Here is an 8,377-nt window from a genome sequence, read left to right on the forward strand (position 1 = left end):
AACATTCAAGATAATGACTGCCTTCCTCCAATCTGTGCAGCAGAAAAAAGACAAACACCATAAATTATCTAGCTATCAAACACACTTTTACAGCATTACAATGTCATGTGTGTGCCCCTGAAAGTTCAAGCTCTGCCAGATTGATAAATAAACCAAAACAATCACAGCTGGTGGAGGACAGTCACATTGTGTGGAGTCAAAAAATGTGTTGGCTGCATGATAGCTGCACTGGGGCCCATGGTGTTTGGTGTCAGGAACCTTGTTTTGAATTTGTGCTGATGTCAGTACTAGATTAATTATGGCATCTTGTTTTAGGAAAAGAGCACTGGGGATCTGGACCCAGTGCACTTTCAGTCGAAAAGCATCCGTACTAGGGCAAAAAGTGGGGGCGACCATGTCAAAAAGGGGCACTTTCCTACAGGTTCTGTTCAATCTATTTTAATATAAACTTCCATCTTTAATGTGTCTTGTTGCTTATAAAAGCAATATTCACTCACTCTGGGGAATATTTGCAACAGGCAGCGATAATTATCGCTGATGTTGTATACCGCATTATATTCTAGCGCTGGAATATTTTGCCAGGCTAGTGTTGTATTAACAACGTTTAGCGCCATGGCGATGAACATTCCAGCGATAGCTCCCTTTTCCATGGAACATTGCTGGTTTTTCAGCGATGTTCCATGGAAAACAGCAATATGCTTGATAATACGACCCTGTGGTCGTATTACATGAATCCACCTCCCATGTTAGGTATGTCTTAGTCAGGAATTTAACAGATGTTAAAGTACTGCGTTAAGGCATACTTAGCGTGACTAAAATAATCGCTTCCCCGTGTTGTAAATATCGCACAGCTGCCTTCCCGATATTTACCCATGTTGTTTCCACAGACTTTGCATCTCATTAGCGATGCAAAGTTAGGCATCCTGGAAACGGGAGCAAAATCAGCAAAACACGCGCTAGTGTGTCTGTGATGGTAAGGCGATAAAATTATCGCCACTTTTTGGCCGAAAACGGACGCAAAAGCTACGATAATTTTATATCACTGCCTTGGTAATACGCCCCTCTATCCTTTATACTCATCCCTCCATCCACCCCTAACTTTTCATCCCTGTTTCCTTGCTTTAAACTATGCATGCCAGCAGGGAAAGAAAGTAGGGGCAGATTAGCAAGAACTTCATTAAAATTATCGTAGTTTTAGCGGCAGGAAATAGGCCTGCTAATATGCGTTATAGAATTCCAATAGAAGCCCAGGTTAGATGTGCAGGACATCTAACCTGGGCTTCTATTGGATCCCCCCAGACAGTACAGTTGACTGCCGGGAGACATCGACGGACAGAGCTGTGCTCCTCATACCTGCGCTGTAGCCAGGTGGGGTGAAGCCTCTCAACCCTCATATATGGTATAGGGTTGAGTATGTACCTGAAGCTCAGGTGATATTGTTCTTAAATTTTTCACTATTATAAGCAGCAGTGTTTTTATATACGGTCCTGAAGAATGCATTTTGAAACTATGTTCGATACAATGCAGAAACATGTTGACCACAATTAAGTACGGTGATTATTTAAAACCCGCACTTACACTTGCTTTTTAAACTTTAGGGATTGGGAGACACTAATAAATGTTGTTTGTCCACCCGATCACCTAATTTTATTTTACTTTCCCTCACTTTAACACTCCTATTACCTTAACACTGCTTTTTCAGTAGCCACGTTAATTTCTGTACTCAATACACCACCCCTTATCACATCTTTCGGTCACGGTAACATCTGACCGGCCGTTCTGTCTCCTGGGTAAGGAGAACCCAAATGATGAAAAAGAGGGCGGTACAGTGTGGCTTCTGATGGGAACTATTTCTCCATATGCTCTTGAGCCTCTACCTGGCCTGCATTCACTAACATGGATGATGTCCTCACTGGTGTCCTTTGTGTAGTATTGGTGTTGTGATCCACTCTGTTTGACTCCCCCTTTGTTTGCATTTGTCACCCCGAGTGGGATGGGTATGCTCAGACGTGAGTCCCATGCTCACCACACCACTGGAGTCAAGCTATCCTGGCTGAAGACGGCTGATAGCCAGAAACCGGTCCTAGGATGCTTGATTCCAGTCCAGGGAACACATGGCTTGGCAGTTCGGGTTGGACTGTTCCCATGAGGCACAGGGTCAAGGCTGATTTGCATATGGCCATGTCTGAACTGGGGTAGTGTGGAGTGCAAAAAAACGAAGGATTTAGCCCCAGATCTCTATACTGGGGTGAATGTATGACATTGTTCTGCATTCTGTACATCAACTGTGGTTTTTGCTTGTGGCCAGAGATGCCAATTGGGTTTAGGCTTTAGTCCAGTTTTTAGGGAAGGAACACAGGCCCTGGGTACCTGATTGGCGGGGACCCAGGGCACACCATGGAAAAGTACATCAGTCATCAGGAAAAAAGTGGGGGGTTACTGCAACAGAAATCCACTTTCCTACAGAAATGCTGCCAAATATACTTACCTCCTTTATGTATCTATATACTTTCAATGTACTTAGGAATCTATATATTTATCAATTTCTTCTAATTTAGCATTTTCAATGCACTACCCAATTTTTCAGCCTATACTTCACTCAATATATCTTCTAGCCCAACCTTCTGCCTCATCTCAAACTTATTTCTACTACTCTTTCCAATGCACTACCCTATCTCTCATCCTATACATCAACCAATATATCCTCTACATCCACTTTTTCATTTATTACAAACCCCATACCACTAGTATGATCCCCAAAATAACCCTTTCTAGACTCTCCCCTACTCTACCCCTCCTTGTATCATCTGACACCTCTTATACTATACCGATTCCCTAAAACAAACCTTTCTAAACTCTCCCCTCTTTTCTACCCCTCACCAATCCTTCTCAATCCAAATAACTGACTAACATATTCACCACTAAAATTACTTTCATGTTTCACCATACTAATTCAACACTAATCCTAATGAGTTCCAGAGGAGCGCGCTACTTGCGCTTCAAATCCCCATCAGGGGTAGCAAGCGCTATATAAATACAAACATCTTTCCCTCTTCAATCCCGCCACCTACCCTTCTCTACCCAAATAACTGAATAATATATCCACTACTCAAATTACTTCATATTTTACTCTATAAATGTTCAACACTAATCCTTTATGGGTTCCGGAGTGGCGTGCTACTCGCCAGAAAAGCACTTCAAAACCCATAAGGGGTAACAAGTGCTATATGAATGCAAACCTTTCTTCCCCTTTTATCCCTCGCTATCCTTCTCACTCCAAATAACTGACTAATATCCACCACTAAAATTACTTGATATTTCACCATATTAATTCACCACTAATCCTTTGTGGGCTTCATGAATAGCGTGCGTCAACACCCCATCAGGGGTAACAAGCGCTATATAAATACAAATCCTTTTCCTCCTCTATCCTTCTGCTATCATTCCAAATCCAAATAACTGACTAACCTATCCACCACTTATAATGTACTTGCATGTTTCACTATACTAATTCAACACTTATCCTCTATGGGTCCAGGAGTAGCGTGCTACTTGTCGAAAAAGCGCTTCGACGCCTCGTCAGGGGTAGTAAGCGCTATATAAATGCAATTACAATTACAATATAATACTATGTCAGACAAAAACAGCTCCATAGTTTATCCCAATCTTAGTAAGTTCATGCAAGAATGAACTTGTGTTAGTGTCATGTTGGAGGATCCAAAAGATAAAACATATCAACTTCCACGAGCATCCGAAAGCTTTACAGCGGCATTGTTCGCTACCCTGTGCAGTGGATACAGGAGTTGAGTCTGACCACGCCTTCTCACCCTATAGACTGCGATGTAGTAAAAATGCACATAGGACACTGCCAGAGGGGAGAACCACATGGCACTGAAATGTGACCAGTTAGCCTTTGAAAGAGTCTCCACCTGCATGGCACCCCATGTGGGACTGTTTTCAGTACATTTTGCTCAATTTGAGCTTAAAATCTTTTTCAGGGGTAAGGTCTGAAAATTAATAATTATGCTACAGATGATGTATTATAAATATGGCAAGTGTGATATGGCCACAAATATGCAGACGACACATCAGCAGCAGACTCACTTAATTCCAGGGACTTGCTTATACAGTCACCATCCTCTAGTCTAATGGAATACCAGGCTTGGTGCCACACCAAGGTTGAGAGTATCTGCAGTAAATTCCTTACCTGTAATCTGAAGTATATGCTCTCAATCTAACTAACAGTAACAAGTAGTAGATGGAGAAGTTGCTTAAATGGGAGTCAATCAAAAAATATGTGATGAGTAATAATGTAAAATAAAATCTGTTTAAGATAATTTGCATGTTAGATGGTGTGATTGACTGATGTGCTTTAATTTCGTTTAATTTCTAAAATTGCAGAAGCATATAATCGCTGATGCATTTAATCGACAACGCACTAGTAATTTTGTAAGCACTAAATTATTCCATTGCGTTAAGTATTTCATAGCTGTAAAATATCTGGGCCGCTTTTGTCTCAAGCAGCAGTACCCCATCACACTATCATTGTTACTTTTTCTGAGCTTCTTAATATTATTTCCATTTTACTTTCTTTCACTCTGTCGGACTGGGACAGAAAATAGGCCCAGGCAACAAAATAAAAGTGACTCCCTTTATAAAATCAGGTAGCTAAAAAATTGGCCTATATTTGCATATAGGGCGGCCTGGAACTTGTAAAGACAGGTTGGTAAGGTGGTTTCCAAGATTTGGGCGACTGCATGAATTTGTGCTTTCTGCAGGCAATGTGTAAGTCAATATAAGGTAAAACCATTATAAAAGTCTCACCAGACCATAAAACAGGCCAAAAACCTCCAAAACAATGGCCCCCACACTGACCTGTCAGACCAGCCCCTCGAGCACTGCCTGATTGCCCCATAGGTCATTTCGACCCTGCATAAGGTAGCATGCTAAAGACATTTTTATATATTTACAGATTACCAGATATTTATTTACAGATTTGTAAATGTAACATTTTCCCTCAAAGCAAGCACCCTGGCGTTGTAAATATGACAAAGGAACCAGACGTTTAAGGTGTAATAACCTGTCAGGTTTTAAGTTATTTTCCTGATTAGGATCTTAAAATTATTTTTGATGTCCAGAAGAGAGGGGAAAGCGCGACCACCTGAGCAGCTGTGATAAAATCGAGGAATGACCAGGAGATTGTGAGAAGGTGACCGTGAATGTTGTGGTGGCTGGTAGCGGATGAGCCTGTCTGACAGATGGGAAGCGACTGTCTTGGGGAAAACTATGTAAACGAAACCCAGACTTTTACAAATGGGGTGTTTGGCCACAGGAAGCCAAGGGTGCTTGTTAAGCTGAGAGGACACCGGTGCCACAAGGGGGAAGACAAAGAATGACACTGCAGATGAGTTTTGGGCAGTTTGTAGACGCTGAGTTAGATAGGCCTGTCATCTTGTATATAGAGAAGGCCCATAATCTGGGTTGGAAGTGACTAAGGTCTATATCTATGTCCTGCTCAGTGGAAGAAATTCAAAGCGATTTCTTGACAGATTCATGAGAGAGCAGGAGCTAGTAGCTACCAGATTAGTTTGCAAGGAGAAGGACATCTTTTGATTAAACAGGATCCAAGGGTTCTGGACACTGGAAAAGGTAGGCTGGAGTGCCTAATTCAGAAGGCCACCAGGCAGATGACTATGGAGAAGGTTGATTTCCAAATAATGACCTCCGTTTTTTGCTATTTAGAGGCAGTTAGGCGTCATCCAGTAGCAGATAATATGCAAGAGTTGGAAGCAGCTTGAACACCTGAGGGCCAGCTGACTGAGATGTTCAAGATGTGTATCTTCAGCATATGAAAGAAAATCAAAGACAAAAGAATGAATTAAAGTGGCCAGTGGAAAACATAGACATTGAAGCAGGTGGGGGTCAGTGAGGGGCAATGGGAGCCTCCTAAGGTTAGCGTAATAACCGCAGAAAGGAAAGGAACTAATGAGACTGTCTGTATTTTGTCCAAGGCACAAGTCCTATATAAAGAAGTGGGGGGATTGACCAAGTAAGACAATATGCAAATTACCTCATGACGTCACGACATAGCGCTATAACAGAAATAAAATAGCTCTATTTAAATTATTTGTGTACATACTGGGACAGACTAACCCATCTGACAGTCTTAGTGTCTGCATTTATATACAGGGACAGAACAAAGGCAACAGCATGCCTCCCTTAAGTAGCTGTGAAGAGAAAGCAAGTTGAGTTCCTTTGGTTCCATCTGTGGCATATACATTTAAATGAAAGGTTCCAGACGACCCCCAGTCAGCATATACAAACAAAAAGAGGCCAGATGGCCCCTTAACTTCGGCCCAGCTGGAGGAGAAAAAAGGCTCCTTCACTGCCTGCACGCAGGGCCGGACTGGCCATAGCAGGCATTGGGTGTTTCCCCGGTAGGCCGCTAGGGTGGGATCTGGTTTTGGGCACCTGGGGGCCGTTTTAGTTACGGAGGTCGGCAATATCTGCCTGTGTAACAAAATCGGCCAAAACCGGCCCTCACAAACTGCTCGGCTGCACTCCCCCTCACCCCAGGGGGGCGTGGCTGAGCAGTTTGCCAGGGCCGCTTTCTGTTCCCAGTCCGGCCCTGCCTGCACGTCGCTGCTGGGAATGGAAGGCAGACTACGTAGAGGCACTGCTGAACGTGTCTTGGTGTCTGAAAATGACACTGGAACAAGTTCAGCATATTTCTATGGGACCCAACTTCTTGGCAGGGGGGACGGTGTCCACCCTGTAAAAAGAGTGGGGGGACGCTGTGTACCTGCATGTACCCCCAACTCGAGCCCCGATTCTGTCACTAAGAAAGGATGCTGACCATTTGAGTGCTTTCAGGCAGGTGCCTAATTCATGGCTAGCAACACATGTGGTGTGTATATCATTCAAAATCGCTGACATGTTGAGAAGGACCAGAGCCTTCTCCATCCAGTATTCATCTAAGTTTATCAGGTGCTGCTAGTAAGGCAATCTCAGTACTAAGACCTGGATGGAAACCTCGCCGAGTTTAGTCCAAGAAATCATGAGATTCAAAATAATAAAAGAGAAGTTTATTGATATATTTTGCTAAACTTTTTAAGAGATGAATGTAGGAAGAATAGAGGATATTTTCTAAATAGAGAGTGATGGGCAAAAGGTTTCTTTAGCAGGGAGATAACAGTGCCATATTTCCATATGTTTCCAGATGAGGAAATTAGCAGCCTCAAGCAATGAGTAAATGCAGAGCCTAATAAATGAAGAGCCAATGACATCAACAGCTGGGATGATAATATGAAAGGGACATCGTACCTGGGAGAAACTGACTTGACTGAGTAGAGAAGTGAATATAAGAAATAGCACCAATAGGGAAACATTCAGTAAAAGAGGAGCCCGAGTTAACCTATCAGAAGTATCAACCAACCACATTCCTGCTGCTAGTCCCAGCCCCGGACCCAAGAGCAAGATTGCGGGGTGACACAAGACACACAAGCTGCACCTGCGCAGATGACAGAAGGACTCCAAAGGAAAAGACACAAAGCACAGAAGAAGTCCAACCTAGCTGGGCACAATAAGGTCTACCCCTTTTAAAGAAATTCTAACCCAATTCTATGTAGAAACAGCATTACAGAGACTAGCACAATCCAGCATGCAAATGACAACGAATTTGGTCCAGTTAACCAAAGTTCAACTTTAACAGGAAACACCGGCCTACCGGGGCCAATGCCAGCTAAAGCTGAAGAAGAGGCTCTTCCTGAGCATGTAATCAACAGTTAGCACCAATAGCAACAAACCTTGGGGTGATCTTCCCCCAACAGACCAAATTCCATAGAACCTGTGGTGTGGCGACCAAAACTAATGCACCTGATCCATCATGCTGTAAGCTGTGAAATGAAAAAGTAACAACAGTTACTGAAGAAGACTTACAGTTGCTTTTTTACCAACTATTTAACGACATATAAAGCCCTAGTCAAGCTACAGCAGTGCATCAAGAACACACCAAACAAAAATTGATACCCACCATAGTAAAGCACCACCAACAGCTGGTCAATCACTCTCCGGCTCCTGGACGGGAGCATCAATTGGTCCAAAAAGGCCAGAACAGCACCACTGTCTCTCAGGCTTTGTATTTACATACAAAGAGCAATGAGGTAACCCTAATGTATCCGGAGTACCAAACGAGAAGTCTCTTTGACTTACTAAAACGTGCAAACATCCTCTGCCTACTGAGCCAAAATCCAGAAACAAGATTTATGTCTTTCAATGACATTGTCTTTTTTGAGTTCATGGTTCCCACCCCAGGATATTCTAACGAAACAACCAAGATCTCGTTGACATCCACCTTCACAGCAAAAAAGGTATTTGC

This window comes from Lissotriton vulgaris, chromosome 11 (assembly GCF_964263255.1).
Source record: "Lissotriton vulgaris chromosome 11, aLisVul1.2, whole genome shotgun sequence".
NCBI lineage: Eukaryota > Metazoa > Chordata > Amphibia > Caudata > Salamandridae > Lissotriton > Lissotriton vulgaris.